The sequence below is a fragment of the Podarcis vaucheri genome (genome assembly GCF_965113315.1).
Source record: "Podarcis vaucheri genome assembly, chromosome: 1".
Lineage (NCBI taxonomy): Eukaryota > Metazoa > Chordata > Lepidosauria > Squamata > Lacertidae > Podarcis > Podarcis vaucheri.
In genome coordinates this window covers 56193417-56221195 of record NC_138759.1, presented here as the reverse complement: position 1 = coordinate 56221195, position 27779 = coordinate 56193417, and the positions used below count along the sequence as shown (strand labels likewise).

The 27779-nt window shown below is 40.9% G+C and overlaps 1 protein-coding gene across 4 annotated transcripts in view; it reads right to left on the bottom strand.

Annotated features, from left to right (window-relative positions):
* Positions 1-27779, bottom strand: part of LRRC4C (leucine rich repeat containing 4C) — a 627695-nt gene that overhangs the window by 359072 nt on the left and 240844 nt on the right. For 3 of the 4 annotated variants that reach the window (XM_082225097.1, XM_082225099.1, XM_082225094.1), the window contains exon 2: positions 23358-23447. The exons of the other annotated variant lie outside the window; for it this stretch is intronic. The gene's annotated coding sequence lies outside the window, so the exon portion shown is untranslated. The remainder of the gene's footprint in view (positions 1-23357; positions 23448-27779) is intronic. 4 annotated transcript variants of the gene reach the window in all.

The following is a 27779-nucleotide window of genomic DNA, read 5'->3' as shown; positions in this document are numbered from 1 at the left end:
GCTATGGAGAGGGGCTGCATGGGGAGAAGATAGGGAGGGATGTTCCACTGTAAAATGGAAATCCTTGTACTAACAGAACCATTTCACTGGATGCCATCCTTAGTTTGAAGCAATTAAAGAGAGTGAATGAACTGCATTCCTCATGTGAATGGTACATTTCCAGTGCAGACCTCGGTGCAGAAAGGACTGCCCAGTCCTATATCAGAAAGTCAGCCTCCCTCATTCAGCAATCTGATTGCATTTGTGGCAGGGATTGTGAACACATGGAACAGCTGTTCCATTTATTCTATTCCATTCATTCAAACCTACAATAAATAATTATTGAACACAGAAAAAATTCAAGAGTCTATCAAAAGACTCACCTTTTGCACATGGATACCAGCAAAGGAAGGCACCAGCACAAATCAGTAGTCAGTTGCTATCTGTCCCTACAGTAATATTTGCTGCAGCAAAACTTTGGAAAATTATGAATGTAATTCATTCATTAGTCAGACTCAAGTGTGGAACAAACTTTCTTAACAGTGCACAAATCTTACAACAACTGATCTCATAATAGCAGCTACCCTAGGCGTCTATTCCCTGCTAGTCTTTCCCATAACTACTTCTTTCCATGCATCTGTTAACAGGACACTTTGGTTCCTTCTGGCATTATTGTAGTAAGAAAATTGATGACAAGATCCAATTGATCTTCTTCTAGAAAGGGTGCAGAAGTGAGTCACTAACCTTTCAAAGGTACTAAGTTTGGGACATGTCTCAGGCTCAACTCTGCATGTAGTGTTTTTTTCTTGATGTGTTTGTCAAAAAGGTAATGAGTGATAATACAACATGCTAGATATAGTTAGTATCTACAGAAGTTCCACAGGCTGGAATTAAAAATAGGCTGTGTCTACTGCATCCATTCACACCAGCATCCCTGCTCCCATTGATGGCAGTCTAGATCCTTCTGTGAACAATCCATTGCATCTCCCCAAACTATTTTTGTAAGAGCAAGCTCTGATAAATGGTTGGACTCATGACAATAAAGGCTTCCTGGCAGCAGAGTGTGTCAACATCGTGTGGGTCAAAATAAGCCAAGCCTGAACTGAGCTCATAATGACTCATTTACAAATGGAGGAGTTTTTTTCTAACCCCCATCCCATCCCTAGTTTTAATTTTTGTTGTCACCCCTAGTTTACCCCTGGTATGGAGGAGGTTTTCAGACAACACCCCCATACTGAAATGACCATTGAAGATTTGCCTGACATTTTACTCCGTTCAATATTTGCAACCTTGATGAAAATGTTTCCCCGCTTAGACTCTTTTCCAGATCATGAAAAAATTATGTTCCCTGTTGAATCCAATATTCCGAAATGATACCACCTGGATTCTATTTATTCAAGCACACCTGGTGCTGCCTCTCTTTTTAGACCCTGATGCAACTTTTGCTTGCCATGAACATGAATCATAATTTCCGGATCAGCTGTGCAAATGAACCTTTTTGCTGCTTTCCCAGAGTGTTGTATACATTCCATTAGGCAATATAGAAGGGAATGGCATCTTGGGCGGAGGAAATAAAGAGGAGTGCTGACATGAACTGCCTACCGACCATAGTTTAGAAGGAAATGGGAAGGGCCGAAAACATTTAACACATTTTTGTTCTTATTTGGTTAGCTTTTAAATTATTAATGGAACTGTGAACAATAGAACAAAAAAAATTTGAAGGTTTGCATTCATATATCCATCATAATAATAAGATTTATGAGTTATGCCCCTGCATGGCACACATCCCGCTAAACACATGATGGGCAGTATCTTTTCATAGACCCAATCACCTGCTTGAAGGGAAGGTTAACTGATTACAATCAACTCCATCTCTCCCCTTCTTCTGCCAGATTTTTAATTGATGCTGAAGGTCAGAGACCTTTCCATTGCTTCAGCAGGGATGGCACCCAATAATAGGAACAAGCATACAGCCCACAGTTGTACACAAGGTGTCTCTTTCTGGACTAGGGCCAAAGTCTTTCATAACAATATCAAAGAGAAATGGGTGAAAAGCTACACTAACTGCCACTTAAAATGCGCAATATTTTATATAGTGAAATTAATGTTCTATAAATGCAAGATCTTCAACCTTCTATTGCAAATGGAATCAAGGAAAGACTTTATGCTCAGAATACTACAACAGATCTGCCAATCTTACATGTTTGCTGCAAGGTGGCCACAAATAGTGTGTGTGTTTCTCTTTCCATTATACATTTTACCAGCATTCTGCAGCCACTCCAGCTGCCTCCACTTCCTGGTCTGAAAAACCCACATGTAGCATCTTCAGGGCATCTTCCCCTGAGCTTTCACTGAAGCTTGGGAAGCCAGGGAGGCTGGCAACAAAGTGTCTGAGCTTGGTGTTGTTGCTGATTTTTATTTTTATTTAAAAGAGAATTCCTTTTTTTTTTTACCATAACCATAACAACAACAAAAAATCTGTAACTTTTTTCTTTCTAAAAAATAAATAAAATAAATAAAATCTGACAGCTGTGTCCGATGCACAGTTGGCAGTGCCCCACATTTCTGTGCTTGCAGGACAGTGCACAAGAGCTTCAGATATAAGCAGCACTCATAGTAAGAGGTGGTCCGATTTAGACAAACTCTCTATTTTTTTTCTTTGTTTCATTTCTATTCCCTTGTCCGGTTTCAGTAAATTGCTCTTTCTTTGTCTTATCCTATTGTCAGCTTCTTCAAGGTAAGTGATGGCAAAGCACCAACTCCCTGCCAAGTATTTAAAGGACACCTCTATTGTCAGCCAAATGAGCCATGGCAATAATTCAAAGAGTATGGCTGACTTCAACAGCGAAAGGTAGCAGGCACAAAGGGAAGAAAGCAACAATCTGTGCCTAATAACAGGAGGTGGCTTCTGCTGCTGCTGTGCTCTCTGTCCAAAGTAGTCAGTCAGTTGTGCATGCAATGCCCGGGGCAGCTTAGACTCAAGAGCTAGCAGTATTATGCTAGTCATAGAAAACAGTGTTAAAATGGAATGTGTTGACAAGTGTGCATTATTCCATTAGACATGGGCTTCTTTAAGATTATGAAATAATAATAATCATAAAATTATTATTTTTTACCCCAGCCAGCTTCCAACAAAATATTAAAATACAATAGTCTGTCAAACATTAAAAGCTTCCTTAAACAGGGCTGCCTTCAGATGTCTTCTAAATGTCTGGTAGTTGTTTTTCTCTTTGGTGGGAGGGCGTTCCACAAGGCGGGTGCCACTACCAAGAAGGCCCTCTGCCTGAAACAAACAAACAAACAAACAGGAGAGGAAAACCTCCCACCTATCATAGGGATTTGATTCATGCAAATGAATACCCAATCTAGCATTGCTTGCATAATATCCCTTTTCCCATTCACTGCATATTGCATGATGGATAAGTCTTCTACTTCTACTCTCTGAAAAGAAAGAAGGGAGCTGTGAAGGTAGGTCAGAAACAACACCTTACAACATTTTGAGGTGGGGGAAGTGAGGTCAAAGGATAACAACCACACTGCCTTGCATTTTTTTAATTAAATATGTAATGGTGTAGTAAATAAATATGCAACCTTGTGCAAAAGGAACTTTTTCCTAAGGGAGAAGAATATTCACTCTGTGAGCATGTGTGTGTGTGTGTGTGTGTGTTAGAGAGAAAGAGACCAGGGGGCAGGAGGGGATGCCTGGGCATCTGAATGGCAGATCTGGAACCTAGACAGATGGGTTTAGACATAGGTATACACAGGTCAATTCTGCCCCAGAAGAATGGAGATGTAAAATCCTTAAAGACACAGAAAAATATTTTAAAGTATGTATTTTATAGTCCTGCACTCCAATTACTACACCATATGGACAATAAAGAAACAACTTCCTTCTGGTATAACTTCTATCAGGTGGGTTTACTATCCCTTGCCTTTCAATATTTTCCAATATATTTGTATTTTTTGACATGCCCAGCACACACCATTTTATATGTACCTTGTTGAGCACATCCAGCAAGCATTATCTCCACTCCCTTCCCTTCAATATTCAATTCTTTTCCAAGTTGTAATTTTGTAGTAAAGGTCATGAATGCTTACACAGGAAGAGACTGATGAGCTTCCATACCCTCTCCCAATTTATCATTCCCAGTTCTCTTTTCACTCATTTGTAACAGGTTATTTTATGTTATACACCACCTGAATTAATATTCTGAAGAGTGTTAATACCAGAGAACTAAATTCTTCAGTTAATACTACTTGTTAAAATGGGGTTAATTTCTGACTCTAGCACTGCTAATAGTATGAATTATGGGTTAACTATACTAAAAACTGAACACTTACCAAAGCTGTCCTTAATTATTATTTTAAAGACATCTGAGACTGCAATGTTCTACACACTTACCTGGGAGAATTGGGACTTACTTCTGAGTAGACATGAATAGGATTTCAATGTTAAAAGAAGGATTGAGAATTTCATCTTGCTATGAAGCATTTAAATTCTAAAACCGAAGGTTGGCATTATGAAATCGAACACATCCACCCAAGATGAAGTATTTCGGAGCAGGCTTATGACTGTTTGTCATTTTGCTAGGAAAGGACTATAAGTAATGGCAACCAATCTGTATTTCTCATCAAGACACATTATATAATGAGACATTTCAAAGAAAGTTTGTGCAAGTATATCTACAATTCAGAAGCTACTGCATATGTCCAACTACTTAAAAAACACACACCATGCATTTAAAATGTGTAGTTGCAAAGCATCCTAAAATCCATAATTTCCTTGACATGTTATGCATATTATGAAATGTAAGGCTAGTCTTATTCCTTTGAATATAAAAATGAGCTTCAGTTGTAACGACATCCTGCCATTCTACAAATTGGCTGTTGCACAAATGATCAATCCTGTGTGCATCAGAATACCAGTACATACTGATAAAACCAGGCCAACTAGACAACACACACACACACACACACACACACACACACACACACACTACCCTATTGGAAACACTCCATATGTGTGTAGATTGTGCTATTCTTTCAACAAATTTTGCTATGAGGTCAAAGTCTTATAGTGAGGTTAGCATTATTGTACTAATTGTGTCTAATACCTGAATTATTTTGCTGCCTTTTATTCAACACAGTGACAGATAAGTACACCATATATCTGCTCAAAAGACATTTTCCTACTCTGTATTTTTTAAAAAGAGGATTAATGATGCATCCTGCTGAACATCAGGAAAATGTACAGTGACCTGTTTCCTGGGCAAAATGCCATGTTAGGGGACGTTTTTACCTAACAATCTTCCTGTTGGTGCAAAGAAAGAATATGCAAAGAGTGCTATACATTTTTGCATCACTTACCAGCCAGTGGCTGTTGAGGATGCAATATAAAGGATTCACAAAATCTGCTGCTTTGTTTATTATTGAGATTTACACTCTGCCCTTCAAGCATATTATCAGAGGGCCTTACAATAAACTATTAAAAGCACTATAAAATAAAATAAAAATACATCAAAGCAAGCTGAAAGCAGCAAATGGATACAAACAGTATAAAAATAACACCAAAATAAGTAGAGTAAAAATAGATGAAGAGAAGTTTCACAACTTGAAAAAAAAACTAAAAAAAGAAGTATTTTGTTATTGAAAGATGTTGTTTTTTGAAGATGTCACAATGGGCTCCAGGTGAGTCTTTCTGGGGAGAACACCAGGCCTTGCCACTGAGAAGAATTTCTCACCGCTGTGCCCATGGCACTTCAGATGGCAATGGAACTAGAAGATGGTACTCTGCTCTGTAGGTGCCCATTGGGCTCAGGAGACAGAGACCAGAACCCTTGCCTCACCCACCCGAAAGTATTGGGCCCAGGAACCATGCCTAAAGTATTCCTCCATCAACACATCCACAGCTGTGGGGCACTGAAGAACTTGGAAGATTTATGGCAACTGCTCACATGCTTGGAAACAGCATGGGATTCACCTATAACAGAGGTGGGAGTGGGAGACAACATACAGAGGAGATTTGTATTTATCCCACTGAACATCCTGCATAGATAGTTAATAAAATGTGGCCCTTCAACCCAGTTCTGTGTCTTATAGTCCACTGTGGTGCAAAACAGTGTTCTTTTGGCCACCAGCAAATAAAAATATATCCGTGCATACTGGGGCGGGGCATGGACTAATATAATCTGCCACTGTGGTTTTCAGATCAAGTTCAAACAGTTGAAATCATCTGCAAGTTCATTTTGTTCCCCTGTGTAGTTGCCCAAGGTAAACAAATGTGATGCTATGGAGAAATCATTCTGTATTGATTGATTTGTACAGTCCATTTCACAAGCTTAAAATTGCTTATTTAATTGAATGTGAAGATTTGATTCCACAAATTGTTATGCATCTCAATAGTAGGGCTTGAATGGATTTATACTTAATAAGCAGGAGACTGTAAAAATTCACCAGACTCATCATCCTAAACCAAGACCTGCTTTGCGTGCCTTCCCATCAATATTCAGAACACGGGTGGCGCTGTGGGTTAAACCACAGAGTCTAGGACTTGCCGATCAGAAGGTCGGTGGTTCAAATCCCCGCGATGGGGTGAGCTCCCATTGCTCGGTCCCAGCTCCTGCCAACCTAGCAGTTCGAAAGCACGTCAAAGTGCAAGTAGATAAATAGGTACCGCTCCGGCGGGAAGGTAACGGTGTTTCCGTGCACTGCTCTGGTTCACCAGAAGCAGCTTAGTCATGCTGGCCACATGACCAGCTGTACGCCGGCTCCCTCGGCCAATAAAGCGAGATGAGCGCCGCAACCCCAGAGTCGGTCACAACTGGACCTAATGGTCAGGGTTCCCTTTACCTTTACCATCAATATTCACACGTTGCGGCCTCTCTTTTCGGTCATTCATTCATGATGCCAGCCTCTACATCAATGGGGCCCCATGCATACTTCCACCAGATACACATGGTACATTAGCCAGATGCAACCATATTTACATTTATGTATCCTATTATATTTTATATATTTACCCAGGGTAGAATTAGCCTGATTTAGTGTAGGTTAGGCTAGGGGAAGAGACATCTTGCTATTTCTAAGGCAAAAGAAACAAAGCAGCTCTCTGTTATTTGTTTCAGAGACACAATAAATCATTAAATCATTAAACTGACCATGTTTTGTCCTGGGAAACAATACTACTTCATTTATTCAAGTTATGCTCTGACTCACCACAAGAGCTGTTAACTTTGTTCTTTTTAAATGAAGTCTCAGGCAGTTATCAGTTCAAACCATGAAGGATACTCATGTTACCATGGTGATAGTTGCCCCCAAAATAAAATAAATTAAAAGGCAAACCCCTAACATTTCACAGCAATTCCACTGCTAAGCAGGAAGGCAGCAACACAGCTTGTGGACTTAGCAGCAAGCTGAACGGTTCTCTATATTTATGAAGATGGGAGCAGAATGTGAAGTGCTTTTCTTCTTCTTTTTTAACTGAAAGCCTACATGATTATCCAAAGTCTTATTAAGGTCTTTGTTTAGTTGATGATGTCTTGTACACAGAATAATGGCAGGCATGTGGTGTGAGGTTATCAGTCCTTCGTCATGCTGTTCTATAGCATAATAATAGGCCTCCAGCACCAAGTTGAGAATAAAACAAAATATTTTCTTGACACTTTTGTGCCCCATCATATCGACCAGAGAACGGAACTGTGTGCCAAAAGCACATTCTCATTGATATAGTACTGTGCTGAAGGTTTCACACAATTTAAATAAAAATAAAAATTGGAGAGCAGAGGGCAAATCAAAGTGGCCTCTGAGATTCCCATGGCAGGGAGAAACTTGGAGAATTTTCACAGGGGGTGGGGTGGACAGAACAACTGCACTTACCATAGTAAGTGTACAAGGTGCCAGGTGGACTTTTTTGTGCTCCATTCTTTAACTCTTCCCCTACATGCTCATTGTGTTCGACATCTCACAAAGGCTCACAGTGACCACAAAACATTGTGTGGACACTGTAAGGGAGTGCTTCCTTGCTGGAAAAAAAATTGGTGCACCTCAGTGAGTGTGTTGTGGTGGTTTTGTTTAGCTTACATGGAGAATAGAAAAGAAACCATTTAATACAGAAAGCACAATCTTCACTCATGTAACCAATGAAAGTTTTCCTGATTTCTTGAAAGAAGCAGGAAAGCCAAATGGCTCTTCCATAGAGAGAAAGGAGGACCTGTGCTCAACACAGCACTAGTTTGAGAAGCGGATTTCAATTTAAGCAAGTGCTGGGGGATTTGTGAGCCACCAAAACAACACATGATACAAGAAAGAGTTATTAAATAAATATTAGAAACCACGAATGAAAACAGAGGGAAAGCATCCAGAAGCTTAATTTAAAACTGCTGTCATCAATATTAGTGTAGACTTGTGGTCAGGCTTTGCTGAAATCAATGGAGTTTAATGCTTGTCCAATGACTCAGTAAACTAGGTAGTAAATTTTTCAGACTGAGCCAAGAGCAGTCACAGTTAATCAACCTAGCTCCACAGGTTGAAATTCACAAAGGAAGATGGTTGTCTTGTTCTCCCACACACGTTTATAAATTCCTCTTTGGGAAGGATGGAAGAACCTGACATCCATTTTAAGCTTCCACGTGCTTAGGAGAAACTTCCACATATTCCCCACCCTCCCACCTCCAGTTAAAAAATAAAGCAACAGCAACCCAGAAAATCAAACTTAATGTATCGGGGAGGGGGGTTCCATATATATTTAGCCTCACCTGTACTTAGTCATATGAGCTTCATGCATCAAGAAGAAATATAAATATTTCTTGAGAGTAGGAACAGGCAGATCCATCAATTTCAGCTTCTTTGTAATAACACTAGAATTTGTGGGCATCAAATGAAGCTGGTTGCTGAGAGAATCAAAACAGATAAATCAAAGTACTCATTCATGGAGTGCATAGGTACAGCCATGGAACTTCCTCCCACAGGAAGTAGTGATGGCCACCAACTTGAATGCCTTTAAAAGAGGACTATGCAGAGAGAAGCAACGCCATGGTGTATCTACTTGATGCCTTCATCTGCCCAGCTACAACAAAACATGTCTCTCCCGCTTCAGTCTCTACAGCGACAGCAGGCACTGTAACCTTCCAAGAGTTTGAATTCTCTTCCAATGCCGCACTCCTCCATCATCTCCCAAGACAGATGGATGCCAACGACAATTGCAGGGACCCTCTACAGTTCTATGGTTCTATGGTTTTCTGAAATAGTCTTTGCCACAGGGAACCTACTGCTTGGAGGGAAAAAGAAGCCTTTCATAGCATCCCAGGTCAACCAACAGCTCTTCAAATTGTCCCATTCTTTAGCTTACTCAGAAAATTATCACATCCAGGCAGCTTCTCTTATCAAAGGGAAAGTATGAGTTTCTGCTATAAGGACAACTCCACAATTAGACTGCACCATCTGAACATAACAAGCCCGTCTGTTCCCCTTTCCTGCTTTGATTGCCTATGTGTGTTTTGAGGGTGGAGAACAGATTAGAAAATTAAGCTTGTGGAGAGAATGAAAATTACAGGTTGCAACTAATTAATATAACAAACATGTCAATGCTTCAGTTAATCTATTAAGTCCTTCACTGTAACTGAGGAAGCACAAATGGGTGTGTGTTTTTGCAATACTTTTTCTGCAGAAAAAAACTGAGCAAAAAACACAAAACACAAGTGGGATAGCCTGGACATGTCCACTAAAGGTCTGGTGATGGAATCTCAATATCTAAATCTCATGGGTTTGCCGTGTACATTCATCATTAGAAATGTAAAGCCTTCTTGTCCCAAGACCCAGCTCTTTTTATGTGGCTGCCCCCATTGTCCTTGACATTCTCCATATCAGGAGCATGAATAAACCACTAAAAAATTATCAGTAAAATGTTTGGAAAGATCATTTAAAACCTGGTTAGGTTTGCTTAAACAAACAAAATTAATCAGGCACTGAAAAGAGCACAGTGAAGACAGCTGCCTGATGTCCATAGGTAGTTGTTTCTTACAAGTGTGGAACGAGTATTATGTAGCACTTCTAACAGTACCAGTTCCACAGATCAAAGCAGTCAAATGGGCACATAAGGGGTAAGGAGATTTAATACCACAGTTTCTTCCTTAGAGCAGTCCTTCCCAGGATGCCAGCAGTTGTACCACTGTGAGCATCACCTGTTCAAAAAATCATAGAATCATAGAGTTGGAAGAGACCACAAGGGCCATCGAGTCCAACCCCCTGCCAAGCAGGAAAAATGTGTGTTGGGGTCATAGGGTCACTTGGACTATCTCTAGAATTGCCACCCTGCAGCTTTGCTCTCCACCAAACATGTTGATATATGCACATAGAATAATCCTGATTGGCTAGAAGTTCTCCTTATGTGGAGGAGTGCTATGCAACACATAGGTCTTCTACACATACAAGGACCATGTGCATCTAACATGCAGCCAGTAGAGGCTGCGGCCAGTGCATGGTGGCTGCATGGATTGTACAGTTGACAGATGTGATCTCACTCCCAACAGGTGAGGAGTATTTATACATTCCTAGGGATTTTGAAATATTTCCCTGAGCAGCAATGCTCACGGAGGGTAAAGTATCTGTGGTATTGAATCGTCAATATTCTTGCATGCTGCTTTGTTTCCATATGCATTACATTTCAGTAAATCAATCTGAAATACATTTATCTGTGTATTTTAAAACCATTACTATGAGACTTGGGCAAACAAACAAACCAGCAAACCTTCAAATGACAGGGGTTTTAAGATGGGGCAGAGAGGAGAGGAAAAGAAGAGGAATGTACAGTGAGCTTTGCAAGTGTCAGAAGTTTGTCAGTTTCATTCTTCTTCAAAGTGAAGGATGAAAAGGGTCACTTAAATCACATTTCTGCCTCCTGAACTTTTCTAAAATAAAAACAAATGAAGGCAATATGCAGCAAGCTGCAGTGGTCAGCCAAGATACATAACATCTTCCCGGAATGACAAATGATAGCCGTTGAAAAGGATAGTTTGATAAAGGGACAAATATGTTAACCCTGTCTCTGTTTGCCAGTTACCATTTACCCATGTGTTTTTCCAGCACCCAGTTCTGAAACAGTATCATTACAGAGCTTGGAAGAATTAAAAGGAAACTTAATCTATAATCAGTACAAACTCCTCTCCACATTATGGTCTTTATTCTTCATGCCACATAGCAGTTTTGTTCAATGGCACAGAACATTTTGATCCCCAGACTGTCTTTTGGTACAAATGCAAAATCAGCTGTGTGGGCTCATTAAAAATTGAATATCTGTAAATATTCACTTATATGTTTTGAATTTTCAACACACTCCAAGCACACACACACACACACACACACACACACACACACTTTCTTATGTTGATCTGTTTGATCTCATGTTGAAATAGTTGTGTAGCATCCTAGAACTGCTAAGATGCAACAATCACACTTCCATTTAATTTGTACAATAGATCTATAAGGGACGCGGATGGCGCTGTGGTCTAAACCAGTGAGCCTCTTGGGCTTGCCGCTTGCAAGGTCAGCGGTTTGAATCCAAGTGATGGAGTGAGCTCCCGGTGCTCTGTCCCAGCTCTTGCTGATCTAGCAGTTGGAAAGCATGTCAGTGCAAGTAGATAAATAAGTACCACTATGGTGCGAAGGTAAATGGTGGTTCTGTACACGCTGGCTTCCATCACGGTGTTCCATGTGCCAGAAGCGGTTTAGTCATGCTGGTCACATGACCCAGAAAGCTGTCTGTGGAAAAACACCGGCTCCCTCGGCCTGAAAGCGAGATGACTGCCAACAACCCCATAGTCGCCTTTGACTGGACTTAACAGTCCAGGGATCCTTTACCTTTTAACTTACAACAATCTATAGTTCTTCAATGTAGAAAAAAAATAAATGTGAGCAACTATTTATTATGACCTATTCAGAAAGTGAAGGCAGCAGGAGCTGTAGAAAACACCATCACCCATACCTATCTTTAATTGTAAAAATAATTAAAATCCTTCAGATTAACACTTACAGTGCTTCCAATTTATTCACATGTCCTACCATCTGCCATCCACCTCCCCTTGGGAATATTTCCTTTTTTTCAGCATCCATTCATTTCTGAAACAGATCCAGCTCTTTACCTTGCTCAGATTATTTTGTGCATAACAGGTTGCCAGAATGCCAGACAATTTGATTCATTTGGGGGAAGGGGCGGGCTGCAGCTGGCTTGCTTTCGAAAAGGCTATTGAGTATTAGAAATGTTAATATGCTTGTTAGCAACATCATTTGCTAATGAGTTACAGTAACTACATAGACATATCAAGTGAGTGTCGGAAACAATCCGGAGCTGAGAAGAGTTGCAAAATGCCTACTAAATTATGCACATTAACAATACATTGCCACCATATTTAGACTCATCCAACAGTTCAGAGTGAACAGAACCCTGCCTTAAGGTTCCCACAAACACAGAGAGATATTGAGTGAGCTGAAAGTCACATCTTGTCTAAAATGCTTATGCACTACATTCTGTAACGCACAGTGGCGATAAGAAATCCAGTCTATAGAAACCATTATCAACATATATAAGTTGAACATTTCAATTACCTGCTCTCAGCAAAAGGCTCTTAACCTATTATTATTATTATTATTATTATTATTATTATTATTATTATTATTACCACTACTACTACTGCTACTACAGTATTATTATTATTCCCATCCTTCACCCTAAGGTCCCAGGGCAGGTAACAACATTAAAACACAACATTTCAACACAGCATTAAAAACAGTTTAAAATAACTAACTATTGCAGAAATAAGGGGGATCCTAAAAATATACACCTACTCTCCTTACCAGAACAATTTTATATACTGCATTATTTTTTAATAACCAAAAAACCCAGTAAAACACAATATAAAATTATATGCAAGCATATAAAATAAAATAAAACAGAAATTCAAAATATTCAAATGTGTAAAAAAAACATCCAGTTTTATGGTTCAGGGAAACCTGGGCAAAAAGATGTCTGAAGGAACTGATAGTTGCTGCTCTGCATGTGGCAGAAGCAAGGGCATTCCACAGTACATAGACAATGGTAGAAAATGCCCATTTTTGCATGCCTGTCATGTGATATTTTGTAGCACAGTGGGTAGAATCTCCCCAGATGATCTGTTATCTGCCCATGTATCTGTAAGATCACTAAGCCAGGTCTGTGCATTTTTAAATGGGGAAGAATGCACAATTAAGTGTTTTCAGATGGTGAATGATGCACAACTAATCTTGGTGTGACTGCTTCTAAATGATACTGGATTTAAATAGATTTAAACATGCTTAAATTTGTTGGACTGTGGTTCATATTCTACTATTAAATGGAGCTTCTTGAAACCCCCTTTGATGAGGAAGACTTTTTAAAAATATATATATTATCGAGCGTGCAGGTCATGTTCTCTTGTTTTCTATGACCTTTCTGGAGTGAGTAGTTTACCAGCATCAACATTTTTCATTTCTTTAATGACCTAAAAAGAAATGTCAATGAAGTTTCCTGGAATGTTCATCTTCTCAACTAAAAATAGCCATTGCATTTCACTGAAAACGTCACTGCACAAAGAGAACGAAGGGGAGGGAAAGGTGACTAAAATGGTAAATGCAATTATGACGATTTCCCAGAATATTGAAGATGATGAAAAACAAGCAATATTCCACTCCGGTCAGAAAAAAAATGTTTATACACAAAATTTTGATGAGAAAAAAAAAGTCTAGTGTGGAATTTGCAAGAGAGAGAGAGAGAGAGAGAGAGAGAGAGAGAGAGAGAGAGAAATGACCACATGGACATAAGAAGGTAAGACTAGGAATATCTCCTGTTTGAAACCCTGGAAAGCCTCTGCCAGTCAAAATAGACAATACTGAGCTAAATGATCTAATGACCTGACTCAGTATAAGGCAGCTTCTTGCTTATCTAGGAACATGTTATGTTACTCACAGATTTAGACAACTGAAAATCATAGTAGCCTAGACACTGAAGATCAAATACAATAGGTTAGATTTAAATTATGTGAGAAATTGACTGATGCAATGTCACTTCATACCCTCTCCTCTTCATTGCAGACCCTTAGAATGCCGTTAATATCTGTTGGAAGAGTTGGGAAACCTGTTTGGACAAGGTAACTCACTCAATTCCTTCCAGTTCCTCTCTCCTACGCCAACCAGATGTGGCACACACATCCTACACCATGCTGAATGGCCCTCTAGTCTTGTGGAATAGTTTTTGGGAGTCACAGGAGACTGCAATGGAAAGGAAAACTACGAATATCCTATTGTGTGAGCTGCTATTTACTTCGATCCAACAGTGTCTTTCAGCTAGAAGATGGCCTCTTCTGTTCGCAAACTGCTATTTTTGATGAACATTGCATGAAAAAAGTGATCACAATCCTGAAGCAGTTCTTCCAGTTGCACAGCTTCTCGAGTAAGACCTTTGCACAAGCTGTTTTCAATACTTTGAATATAGACTCTTTATGACAGATGAGGGGTGGGGAAACTTTTTCAACTTGAGGGCCATGTTCCCTTCTGGTCAACCTTCCAGGGCTACATGCCACTGGTGGGTGGGGCCAGAGGCAAAAGTGGCCACATTTAGAGATCAAATCAGAACAATGAATGTGAATTGTTGTAACCATATTCAAGTTTCCTTGCCTTTAAGCATCCCTCTTTGTTCTCCATCCAGGCAAACAAGAAGCATCAATCTATCTGAGACCCTGGAGAGCCTTGGTCAGTCAGTGGAGACAAAACAATAGGACCAATGGTCTGAGTCGGTATAAGGCAGCTTTCTATGTTTCTGTCTTCTATGTTCACATGGACAATGTTTTTAGTAATTTCTTACAGGTATCGCTTGCATGAAAGAAGCCAATCCTGTCAGCCAATATACAACTTGATCAATACATTTTCTCTGCATGAACACACACAGAATGACGACTATATCAGAGAGGAAGAAATATTTGATCTGTGTAGCAAGCTAACAGCAAGAACAAGGAGCGACTGAAAGTGGCCTCCAGGTGAAAACCAACTTGTCTGCTCCAGCTTCTAGGCTTCGTTGCCTAGATCCTCACGACTTCTAAGGATATCATTCCTTTATACATCTCATAAGGTTCATCCAACTCTGGGCTTTGAAAAGCATACTTTCCACAAGGAAAAAATGCCCTCTGTCATTGCTTTGATATACAGTTCATGGAAAGCAAAGCATGTCGGCATGATTGAGGGCACTCACTGATGATTAGCGGAGGAACTATGCTGAGGTCTGCTACTTCCAAGCTTAACATGGTATTTCAGATATTTCACTTACGTTGCCTTCAGAAAGCTAGTGGCAAAGCTTGTCCAAGTTGTTCCACAAAGAAGTAAAGTGATCCAGTGTCTGCTTCACTGCATGCAACTGAAAATATATATATATGAAGCAATTCTGCCAGTTTGATTAACAGGCAAGACTCTACAGGGTGACAACTATAATCATGGCTGTCAGAGCCACAGTTTACTGTGTTCAGCATTCAGATTATTCCACAATCCTACCAAGGTGGAAAATAGGGATCAAACTTTCTGAAAATCTCAATGTTGAGCTTGTTAACAAAGATTCTTGCTAATTCTCGTCTCCCTCCTTGATCTTGACTTTTTCCTTCTTCTTCTAGGATCTTCTAAAAGTAAAATGACTCCTGAATATTTTATGCATTATTGTATACCATGGTCAAGAAGGTGGTTTCTGCATGGGCTGTACAGGGTAGTGAGGGGCAGATGGGGCTCATGAACCTGGGAAGGCAGTCCATCTAGGAGAGGGAAAACTCTAATCCTAAATGTCCACTGCCTTGTGTGATATCTTTGGGGAAAGAATCTGGAGTCCCTAAGATGACTGGCTGGCCCCTTGCATGCCTCTTTGCAGCAGTGGAGCATGTCTCCATGCTGGGTGGGGTGGGGTGCACACGCCTATGCAGTGGGTGGGGCAAGCTGTAGAGTAGAGCCCACCCAGTACTCACCACTGTTGGAGCAACACCAGCCCCAAGCAGCAAGGTTGTTGCACCTTTCTAGCACCACACACCTCAGATCTGAGCCTTGCAAAGCTGCTTGGGAAGGGCGGTGTGGGGATGAAGCAACCGTCCATCTGAGCCACTCCTGGGTACCGGCAGGGAAGTTTCAGCAATGAGGGAGGCAGGTGGGCATCCTCCTGGCAATGGGCCACTAGTGAGCTGACTAATCCCGTCTGAGGGGCCCCTGTGTCAATGGAGGGTAAGCAAACAGGTGGGTCTCTCCCCGACGTGCATTCTGCAGCAGGGCTGGTGGTGTGCTGGGGACTCTAGGTAATGCTCTGATCCAGATCCGGCTGCTGCTCTGCCCTCGTTGCCTTTGGCAGAGCCCAGCCGGCCAGGGCAGCAGCAGCAGCAGCTGCCCCTTGGCAGAGTGTGAGGGAAGGCGCCTGGGCTGGAGCTGAGAGGCTCACTCCTCAGCAGGCTCCTACTATGAGGAACCTGCAGCTGGCTGGCGACGGGGAGTGCTGGGGGGACCTGTGCCTCAAGCAGCTCAGCGGCATCCTGAAGCTCCAGTGGAAGTCAAATCAAGAGCCCATCAAGCAGCACCTCAGTGGCTGCTAAAGCTCCCATGCGGCCTTGGCGCCCAGCAAGGTGGGTGCTTCTGATGGACCCCTGAAGGCAGTGGCAAGGCAATGAAAGGCCTATCGTGTTCCCACACCAGCAACCCCCAGCAGCCTTGCAAGGCTGGGATCCGGGGAGGGCGGTGATGGTGCAAGAAAGATGCAACAATCACATGCTGCCTGTGGTGCCCCACCCTCAAAGGCACCAGGATCAGAAAAAATCCAGGATCCAGGAGTGGCAGTTTTTTTTTTTTTTTAAGGAATGCTCACCCCACTAGTAAATGCATTTACTGTCTATTTTTAAATTCCATGTACAAGTTCTACTTGTCCACCCAGCTGAGGCAGAACTTGAGTGTGAAACAGGCATCCCAACGCTATCACCCCCAGCACAGCCCGGCCTGCCCTCGTGCTCCTCTCCATGAGTGTTGCTTCTTGCAAAGCTAGGAGAGGAGTGCGGGGCTGCGCCACAGGGGAGGCACTTGCCTGAGGTCGCCTGTTTTGCGCCCTCTCAGAAATCTGCACCCGGATCCACAGCCCCCCTGTGGCTTAACTAGGGCTGAAATGTTTAACTGATTCCTCAGATAAATCAATTAAAGCTACTTTTAACTTCAGTCAAACATTTCAGTGCTAGTCAAGTGTAGAAGGCTGAAATTCTGTACACACTTACAAATGAAGAAAGCAGATCTGGATCATGCCTTTCTCCTGGGGAGAAAAATACTTTTATTTGTTAGAAAAGACACCCCCACCCAACACTTATGAATCCAGGAGGCAAGCATAAATCCATACATTAGTAGCAAGAGAACATATAATTACTCCTGCCAAAAATATGTGCTTGGAATGCAAGGATTCAAAATCACTTTTATTTCAAATTACTTTTTTAAACAGTATGATTTGCTGAATGTATTATTATGGTCTCTTCAGATGAAAGAAAAAACAGATTAATAGCAAAGAACATATTGATTGAAATGTAATTTCTATTACCACTGCTAAAAGGTGTTTTTGCATGCAAGTTGGAGTTTCAGTAAACAAAGCTTTTGTGCATGTTGATATAACATATTGTTGCACATTTCTATGCTATGTTTTCGCCCACTTATACAAAATGGTAAATAATAGTTCACTATGTTCAAGTGCAGAATTTGCAGCCTTTTAATTTATGGTTACCAGACGTCCCCGTTTCCTGGGGACAGTCCCCGGATTTTCAAATTTGTCGCCGGACAAAATCCATCCCCGGAATGTCCCTGGATTTCATTTAATGTCCCCAGATTTATATTTTAAGTGTTGTAGATTTGTTAGTAGGGAATGAATGTTGCATGATTGGTTCAATGGCAGAAGACACATCATATGGGGACTTCTGGCAAGGCAAAATGGCAGATGCCACAGCAGCGAGCAGCTCCTGGAGCCAGCCAGAGCCAACTGCACTACCAGGCTGGCTCCAGGCTGCTGAGATTTCGGGATGCCCGCTGCATCAACTGGGGGAACCGTTCCCCCACCATGACCCAAATCAAGCCGGGAGTGAGAGCACTCAGCCACCCAGCCAACTGCCCAGTGGCACTCCAGGGCCAAAGCAGGAAGAGGGAGGAGAGGAGGAGAAGGAAGAGAGAGAAAGAGGAAGGAGAAAAAAGAGGGGAGCCCCGACCTTGCCGTGCCACTGAGGAGAAGAGGTAGGACAGCACTGGGAGGACAAGGACACGTGGTCAAGCCCAGGCCTGACCTGAACCTACTCCACAGTGGCTAGCACTCCAAGAGACCAAGTTGGGGCCCAGAGGAAGGCTGTGCAACAGAGGAGACCACAAAAGAGAATATATTACTTCTTGATTTTTGTAAAAAATAACTTTTTTCTCTTTTCAAGAAAAAAAAGTGTCCCCGGATTCTTTGAAAAAAATCTGGTAACCTTATTTTAATTAGAAAATGGCTCTTACAAGACGAACGTGCAGGCTCAGAGTGACTGCTTCTCATATGGTGCGTATGATTTTGAAGACAAAAAAGTAACATATAATATGTTTTCTGGATCATGGCTCTTCCCAACATCAGTGTAATTAATGACTTTATAAATCCCAGATGCAATTAGACTTGATATCAATTAGATATCAATTAGACTGCCATATCAAATGTACTATGGACCAGTGATGTGTAAAATAACGGGCATACAAAGCCACCACTTTATAAATATAGGCACACTTGAGCTAATTGAAATACATTGAATTTTGAGCTCATTGAAGTATGTTGAATGTTGAAGATTTATATTTAAATCTTCAATAGGTTATTGAAGTATATTTATATACTGCTCTTTGGTCAAAAGCTCTCAGGGTATTGAACAGCATGTTAATACAAAAGAAAAATGCAATAAAAGTAAAATAAATCAATGGGAACAATGTAAAATAGCAAAATCAACGACATGCCATTCACATTTGTGCCCATTGTATTTCCATCATGGAAAGGGGGAAATCCATTCCCTTCTGCAGATCTGGTTATGTTCTACTATGGCATGGGTTGCCAACAGAGTGCCCATGGGCACAATAATACCCATGAGGTCTTCCATCATTACTCACAAAAACTCTGAGCTCACATTAGCTGCCCTCTTGGTCATGGTGAGATGGTTACCTTTTCACCTCTTGAAAAGTAGATAGAATTCAAGAAGGAAGTTGGAAGAGTGACACTGTTTCCCACTTCTCCTTTCAGCTCTATATACTTTTCAAGGCTTAGATTAATTCTACAGGGTGCAACCTTTATTCACATCCCTTGGAAAAGCAGTGTTTGTGTGTACTTAATGTCTTTCAGGGGGCTGCGGCTGCTGATCTGGGGAAGTAGGAAGAGCTGTGTCAGACAGCACCCACACCACAAATCAAAATTTGCCTATGGATATAGAAAAAAAGTTGCTGAATGTTGTATATCCTGTAAATGAAATGCTATCTCTTTGTATTGGTAATCAATATGATCTTTATATGGCATCAGGCAGAATTTGTATCACATATGACAAAATTCCGGACAGGTCTCTCATTTCAAGTGTGTGGACATTATGCATTTCATTCCATGGAAAATGTGTATGAATGCATTTTGGTACTTCATTCCCTTAAGGCCTTATTATGAAAGCAGGTGTGGGCAAACTTTCTCTTTTGGGCACTTTGTGAGGTATGTGGCATCCATCCAGCCACATGCAGCAAGGGCATTTAGCTATTGATATGGAGACTGAATAGCTAATAGGCCGATCCTGCTTGTCACTGTATCTGCAAACAGGCATATAGGAAGAGACACAAGGTCTGCTATGCCATCACATCACCACCGCCTGTGTCACTATGCTGTTGACACAGGCAGATTCAGAAAACCCCACTAACACAGTCAAATGGGTTGATGTTACTCTACGAACAAGAACCAACACCTCCTGTGTGCTGCTGCAACAATATGAAACCTTGTATAGGAATGGAAAGGAACATGGGTGAGAACATGGGATGCAAAAACTAGGATATCCTAGGTCAATTTCTTGTGCACCATACTAAGGACATTTCAGTTGCCCCAGAGTCAGCATTATGGTGCATACATAATGATTCACCATGGTTTAGGAATACCGTTTCCCATTCCCAACTTTAATTTAGTGTTGCTTAGACAATACATCGTTTTAAAGACAGAATTTGAAATAGTGGTGCCAAATGACCATACAATTCAAGAGATACAGTCCGTGAGACTTCTAAGCAAAACTATGAAACCTTTTTCTTGTATTTCATGGGATTTTGGCCCCACTGTTTATGTTTTTTCTCTTTGTGTTTCTGATAACCGAGGATAACACTTCAAGCATCTGATGAAGTAGGCTCTAGTTCATGCCACAATAAATTTGTTAGTCTTTAAGGCACCAGAAGACTCTTTGTTATTTTTGCTGCAAACCGACTAACACAACTACCCTTTAAAAGTTGCAGGAAACAGATAATGATAAGCAACAAACAATGTGCACAGGGCTCTGCAGCACATTTTCTGGCTTGTTTGGGAATAGACAAATAGCCACTCTTCAAAGGACACCAAAATGACTGAATTAGACATTCGTTCAAAATCCAAACATGGTAAGTGAGACACCAAAATTGTAGTATTCATTCATCCCAGAGCAGAAGATCTGAGAACTCTCAGTATGAAACAGGTTTTGGCTCTCAGCAAACCCATCCAACTTTTTGGCAAACAGGATCTGCAATGTGAGACATGCTTTTGCAACGTCAGGACAGCATCACTCGGGATGCTGCTACAGTAGAAGCTAGAGCAAAAAGCCTCTTGTCCTTCTCTTGTGTATTAGTGCAGTACCCCTGTACACATCATTAATATTACTTAGTACGTTCTCAGTGCTAAAAGAGATGTACACTTTGATTAAACCTGTCTTTGGCTCTGTAGTTTAATATGTGGCATCCCTGCAGCATAAAGGTCACCATGATGCTATTTCTGGGGAGAAGAACTGATCAGACACCAGGTCACTCCACTGATTATCTGGGGCCTTTATAATTTTCTTTGCTAAGCTTTATTAATTATCATCAATCTTGGTCTGCGATGCCCTTTAAAAAGTAAAAGGCTTGAGTTTTCCTAGATGTATGGATGTCTACTGAGAAACAGTTCTGTGATAGAGACTAATGCTTCGAGGTTAGGAGATTTTTTTAAACAAAAACCAAAACCACAAAACCCTAAGGTGCCTGCAACAAAGGCAGACATCACACTGAAACACGTGAGAATCCTAGATCTTTGCCACATGCCAATGAATAAGATGCTGACAACTGTTTGGGGGGTATAAAACCACAGATTTACTAATAAGTAAGCATGAATCTGCTTACTAATTATCCCCCTGTAGGGACGTGGGTGGCACTGTGAGTTAAACCACAGAGCCTAGGACTTGTCAATCAGAAGGTCGGCGGTTGGAATCCCTGTGACAGGGTGAGCTCCCGTTGCTCGGTCCCTGCTCCTGCCAACCTAGCAGTTCGAAAGCACGTCAAAGTGCAAGTAGATAAATAGGTACCACTCCAGCGGGAAGGTAAGCGGCATTTCCGTGCACTGCTCTGGTTCGCCAGAAGTGGCTTAGTCATGCTGGCCACATGACCCGGAAGCTGTATGCTGGCTCCCTTGGCTAATAAAGTGAGATGAGCACGGCAACCCCAGAGTCGGTCACGACTGGACCTAAAGGTCAGGGGTCACTTTACCTTTATCCCCCTGTGAGGTTGACTAACTCTAGGTGCCCCAGACTTTACTTTCTCAGATGGACAACACCGCTGGGCTCCAGTGCACAGATTCATAAAGTGGCTGATGTGCAGCCTTCATTGTTAACCAGCTTTAAAAGCAAGCAGATGGAATCTTTGGCTGTTCCCCACTGGACAGTGTTCACAGGGAAGAAGCATCTGGGATTCAAGTGAGGTTACTCTCCTTAACCACACTAAGCCAGGCAGCATTAAGATTCAGTGTTGCAAGGCAGCTCTTCACCTTCAAGTGCTCATCAAAAGTAGCTCTAAACCCTACTCTGTTTAGCCCAACCTGGCAGGTGTGACAAAAGGAGAGACCACAGAAAGCCTAGGCAGCAAGGAATACCACATCCTAATCAATCATATAGTGTGAAGTAGGTAAAAAAGGAGAACAGGGACAACCAATCTCAAAACCAACAAAAACTTACCCCTTGGCTCCCCAAAAGGCAGGGAGCAATGAAGCCCACTGTGCAAAGGGAAGGGTGGAAGGGGGGCTGTGCCAGGGATTAAGAGAGCAGGGATTAAAAGTCACACTTGACACTATGTATCATTGGCTGTCCTATGATACTGACACAGGCCAAGTAAAGCCACCCAGAAGTCTCTCCTACTACCCAAAGCAGATGGCACATTCAAGGCTCAGTGGAGTGGCATTCTCAGTTTATATCCAAACTAATTCCATAGGGGAAATCCCCCAGAGAGAAAACAAAGTAATACAAGCATCCAGACATTCTGCCTCCATAATTTCTCTGGTAGCCTGCATTTCATTTCATTTCCCCCCCTTTATATATTTATAGACCACATTTCTAGACAAAGTCCTCTCAAAGAAGCAAGCTACACTATATACATAAAATTACAATGTTAGATTGTATTAAAAACCAATATTTCAAGAAGTACAAAACAGTTTAGCTGGTATACTCAGAGATTTGAGAAATAATAAACACCCTTCTTATGGAAGTACAAAAGTCTTTCTTTGGAATCGTCAGTTATTTATCTTCTCTGAAGGTGGACATTTTAATTATGTACTAAAGGAGATTTGTGGCTTTCTGTTGTTAAGTGCTCTCTCAAAGCACTGCAGTGGCCTAGCCCAGCACAAAACACCTATCTTACGAAGCTACAGAATAAAGCACAATGGAAATATATGGGTGGAGATGTACAAAAGTCTATGGAAAATCTTCCCCACACCTTTTCAGAAGCCTCCGGAATTCCAAAACATGCTCTTTACTCTCCACTGATTTCGAAAAGCAATTTGGAAATTTGACAGCATAAGATGCTAGGCATAGAAGAAAAAGGTTACACTTCTCATTTACCAGTGAATGGCTTTTGGAACTTATGAGTTTGAAGAGCAGCTTGTGACTTCTAGGAAGTACTTTCGCAAATCACAGTTGAGGGAAAATGAGCATGTGGTCCTAGCCTTGCTATATATGGCTTGGTCTCATGTTAACTTGACAGCTGACATCAACTAGGAATGCACAGTAGGGTATCTTTCTGATGAAAACCAAAATGCATTTGCTAACCAACATTGACAGCAGAAGTTCCACTATAAAGCAATTAAGCAGTACACTCACACAATATTCAGCATATCCAGTCAAATGACATCTTCTTTGGCCTCCATATCTTTAAGCCATCATGATCTTTTGTATGAGAGAAATTCATTTCTGAAGAGAAGAAGAAAAGCCAAAAGTTAAATAGACTTAAATTGTCTTATAAAAGATCTTTGCATGCTTCACTAATTTCTGTGGAGCCTGAATGTTCATTAGATGGCACCCCAAGAACTAAAAGGTAAGCAAACAAGCAAACAAAAACAGAATTCTTAAGACACCAAGTTACAAAAAATGAGTGGGCTTCTACTGATGCCCTAATATTCATGGAAGGGCTTTTGATCCAATGGATGTGTCCACAAATGGGAAAAGAGAAGCGGGAACTTTTGTCAAATACTCTCCCCACTGCACTCCCAGTGGCCCCACCCAGCCTGAGCACCTGAGAGCTGGGGAACTTTCCAGAAGAGGGTGAAAGACGGCATGGGGGTTGCAGAGGGAAATGGGCAAAAATTGCCTTCCCTCGTAGGGCACAGACCAAAACTCTTCTGTTAACTCAAGTCATAGTGTGAATGACTAAGTGCTTTCATAAAGAAAATCAAGGAAATAGTCTAGTGTCATCAGTGAAAAACTTCAGGTTATTTAATACTTTTTTTAAAAAAAAAGACCAGTACTAAAATCTGATCATTTCCCTAAGAAAGTGGGATATATTAATATATTTTAATTGCTTCAGTGATTCAAAGCTCATCAAGAATACTAATAAGAATAACTATGAACAGAAAGATAGTATGATAGGTAATTGAATAAAGTCCCTCTTTTTGCACAAAGACTTGAGTACTTGAAAAGATACTGGTGTCAACATGTATATCTTCATGAAGTGAGAGGAGCTGATATGATACAGCATTGCTATTTTCCTGCTTTTCATGGAGCAATGCATATGACATTCTATATCTGTGTATTTGTGAAGGCATAATCTCCTGCATTTTTGCAGCCAGCAAGGAATAATGGGTTGGATTCATACTTTGTCATTCTTAGACTCCCTGCTGAAATAAGTGAGGCCCCACCTGTATTAGCATTCTGATAGCATTCCCTTGATCTTTTGGCCTACGGGTCCTGTTTTAATTCTTGTACTATTTTAACTGGTTTGTTTATCACATGTTTTATTTATAGATGTTTATAAATGTTTTAGTATTTTGTTTTTAGTTTTAAGTATGTTGTTCATATTTTAATGTTTACATATTTTTGCATTAAGTAGCATGTGCATATGATAATAATAGTAATAATGATCCCACTGAACTCACTTCAGACTTAGTAAATTAGTAGGTTGTGTCTACTCTAAGCAGATAAAGTATGGAGCTTTAGTCTCACCAATGAAATCAATGGGACAATTTAGTAACTACCTCGGTTTTCAAACATCATCCATTCAGGAAGACTGTTCAACTTCCGAAACATTAGAAAACCGATGAGCAAAGGGTGGCCTGCCAATTCAATAGAGAAAATTGTGAAAAACAACAGATTCATGCAGTGGAAGCCATTCAACTTCTGAGGAATGTTCAAAAACCGAAACATTTGGCAATGGAGACATCTGAAAACTGAGGTACCATTGCAATTTCAATGGGAATAAGGATGCTGAGAGTTGTTGGGAGACCAACATTTTCCTCACAAAGCTACAATTCTCAGCACTGTTTAACTATCAATCCCTCTTCACAAGGAACTCTTGTGTGAATGTATGGTGTGAATGTGGCCACAATGAGAACCCAGCCAATCTCTCCTGATCCTAAATTGACAGAAGGAACACCTAGTTGCAAGTAATGTGGAGCAGCCATTGTGCAAAGTGACAGATATACTGATGATTGAAGGGCTGGTAATGGCTCAGAGAGCCAATAGTGAGGAAGGCACCCTTCATAGAAATCAGTATTTCAGGAACCCAGAAACCATAACTGGGGCTTTGTCCTGTGAGGCTAGGAAGCTTGTAAAAGAAAAGGAGACTGGCCAAATGGGACCCAGGCTTTAAATGAGAAGCTGAAATGGAATGATCTTGGGCAAAATAGCAGCCAAACTTATTCTGGGCAAGGTCTGTTGGTCAGTTGAAATTCCCATTGTCCCCTGCCCATCCCTGCTTCATCTACATTAAGAATGTCATCCAAGCTTGAAGTACAGCCATTTTTAGATAGATGAAGTTTAACTTAATCTATCAACTTTGCTCTATGGTCTAAGCAGTGAAGCAAATAACACTTTTTCAAATTAAACATTAAGCAGTTATTTATGGAGTCGGAACACAAGTGCTAATGTTGACATTTGGTCAGAACACAATGGCAAAGCCCTCTGCTGTTTCATGAAGAACATAATGACTAATGAGGTTTGTAACTACCACAATTAGTCTGGTTTTACATCTCATCCAGAAGACTAAGCTACACTGTGGCTCCCAAGCACATTTTGTAAACGGTGTGGATAAGTGTTGCCTCAGATGTGAAAAATGAAGCCTGGTGACCACCTTGTTTTGAGTTGTAGACGTCAGTTGGCCTGTTGTTGGTACTACTCTACATTTCAGTCAGTGTGATCAGAAAAGCATGCACAGCTGCAGCAGTGTCTTCAGCAGAACACCAGAGTTTTCCTGCTTTCTCCAGAGTTCCTGGTTAAGAAAACTCCTTACCCATTCACTTCAGGTTAGAATCTAAAGTGTTTATTGTCTCATGACACAAGACAAGCACAGACACACTAGCTACATAAACTTGAAGAGATGCCGGTACACCATGATCTACTCTATTATAATATCGCTATTCTGGTTTTAGAAGTAAACCTTGTGAAAATACAAGCAGACGGAGAGATTCACTAGCACTTTAGCATACTAGCTCACCATGCTAAACTGAACCATATAACATTGAACCTTCAGCTTTTCCACATCAATTCAATCCAAATGCCTTCCAAATAAGTCAGGGGGGAAATGGTTCACCATGTCTTTTGTTAATGTTATATCTCTGCTGGGGTTCTCTCACCAAAGACTACTTGCCCCAAACTTGGGTCATGGATTCCAACCAAAAGTGAGGTAAACATGTCTTCAACAACAACAAAACCAACAACATTATATTGCAAGATATACGTCCCCCCCCTGCTGTAGTACCTTCCACAATGTGTGATGCCACCTCTTTTACTTCAAATCCCCTCAAAGCTGACCTTTTCGTCAAAGCTGTTTACACCTGTCTCCACTTCCACTTTAGGGGCCTACAATCCAGCCTTCTTTACTCTGCAAAGTACCCTGCACACTGATGTAACAACAGCAGCAGCAACAACAACAGCAACAATAAACAGAAACCTTCTCTTAAATCAGTGAAATTTATCACCTATAAAATATAAATATATCAATTCGACCTAGAGGTGTGTGCAGCCTCTCAAAATACTCCATCCTATTTGTAGGTTAAGACATATGGAGGGCCATGTGACCAAACAGATGCAGGGTACAAACAGTTTCTCAGAGTTGGGGATTCTTTCTTAAGAGATTCACACACACACACACACACACACACACACACACACGAGTGTTGGAAGTCTGGACAATATTTTGTATCCTCCACAATATCCTCCACATAGCACTGGGGACTGAAAATGCCACACACACTATGTCATTCATCTATCAGCAAAATACTGAGCATTCTCCTTCTTCAGTATCTATTTTTCTTCAGTATTTTAAAAAGCACAAATTCCTGTGTGAGGGAGAGTCTCAGTATGCACACTTGAAAACAAACCAGCTCATTTACGGACAATTCCTGGGCCTGAATCAGCCAAGAGTCTCCTAAATTTAACAGGAATGTCTCATGGGAAGTACTCAGCAGAGATCTTAAATCAATTTTGTCAAGTTACCTAATTTGTCAAGAGGAAAAAAGACAGTTCTCCAGAGATAAGTGATTGAAATACATCAGAACAGCAGAATCAGGTGCATCTTGGGAAATATACTTTGTGGGCTTTGATTTGAGCTGTCACTGAAAACATGATTCTGCAATCCTTTTTTTTGGCAAATAGGGAACTTGTAAAAGATTTGCTTAGACTAACAAGGCTGTATTTCTTTCTTTTTCTTTTTTGTTCTCAGACACAAGCCAAAGATCACAAATCAAGTGAAAAGAAGAGAAATTAAATAATCAAAACTGGGGACTGGGTTCAAATATTAGAAGCTGCATTTGCCTTGGTAATGCTTTTTGAATAAAGCATTTTAAGTAACACCTTTAGCAACTGAAACTAAATTCTATTTGTGTCTGTCTGTTTGGCTATCTAATAGTGGACTTGAACCAATAGACCCAATTTAGTCATGTGAAGACAACATGATAAAGCTCCAGTGTTTGCCCATCTTGAGCTTCCTGCAGCAAATGAGAGAGGTAGGTAGGTAGATATAAAAAATGAGATTTCCAAGTGATGAATATATTTTGCTGTCTCCTATGCTGAGATAATTAAAGCTTTACT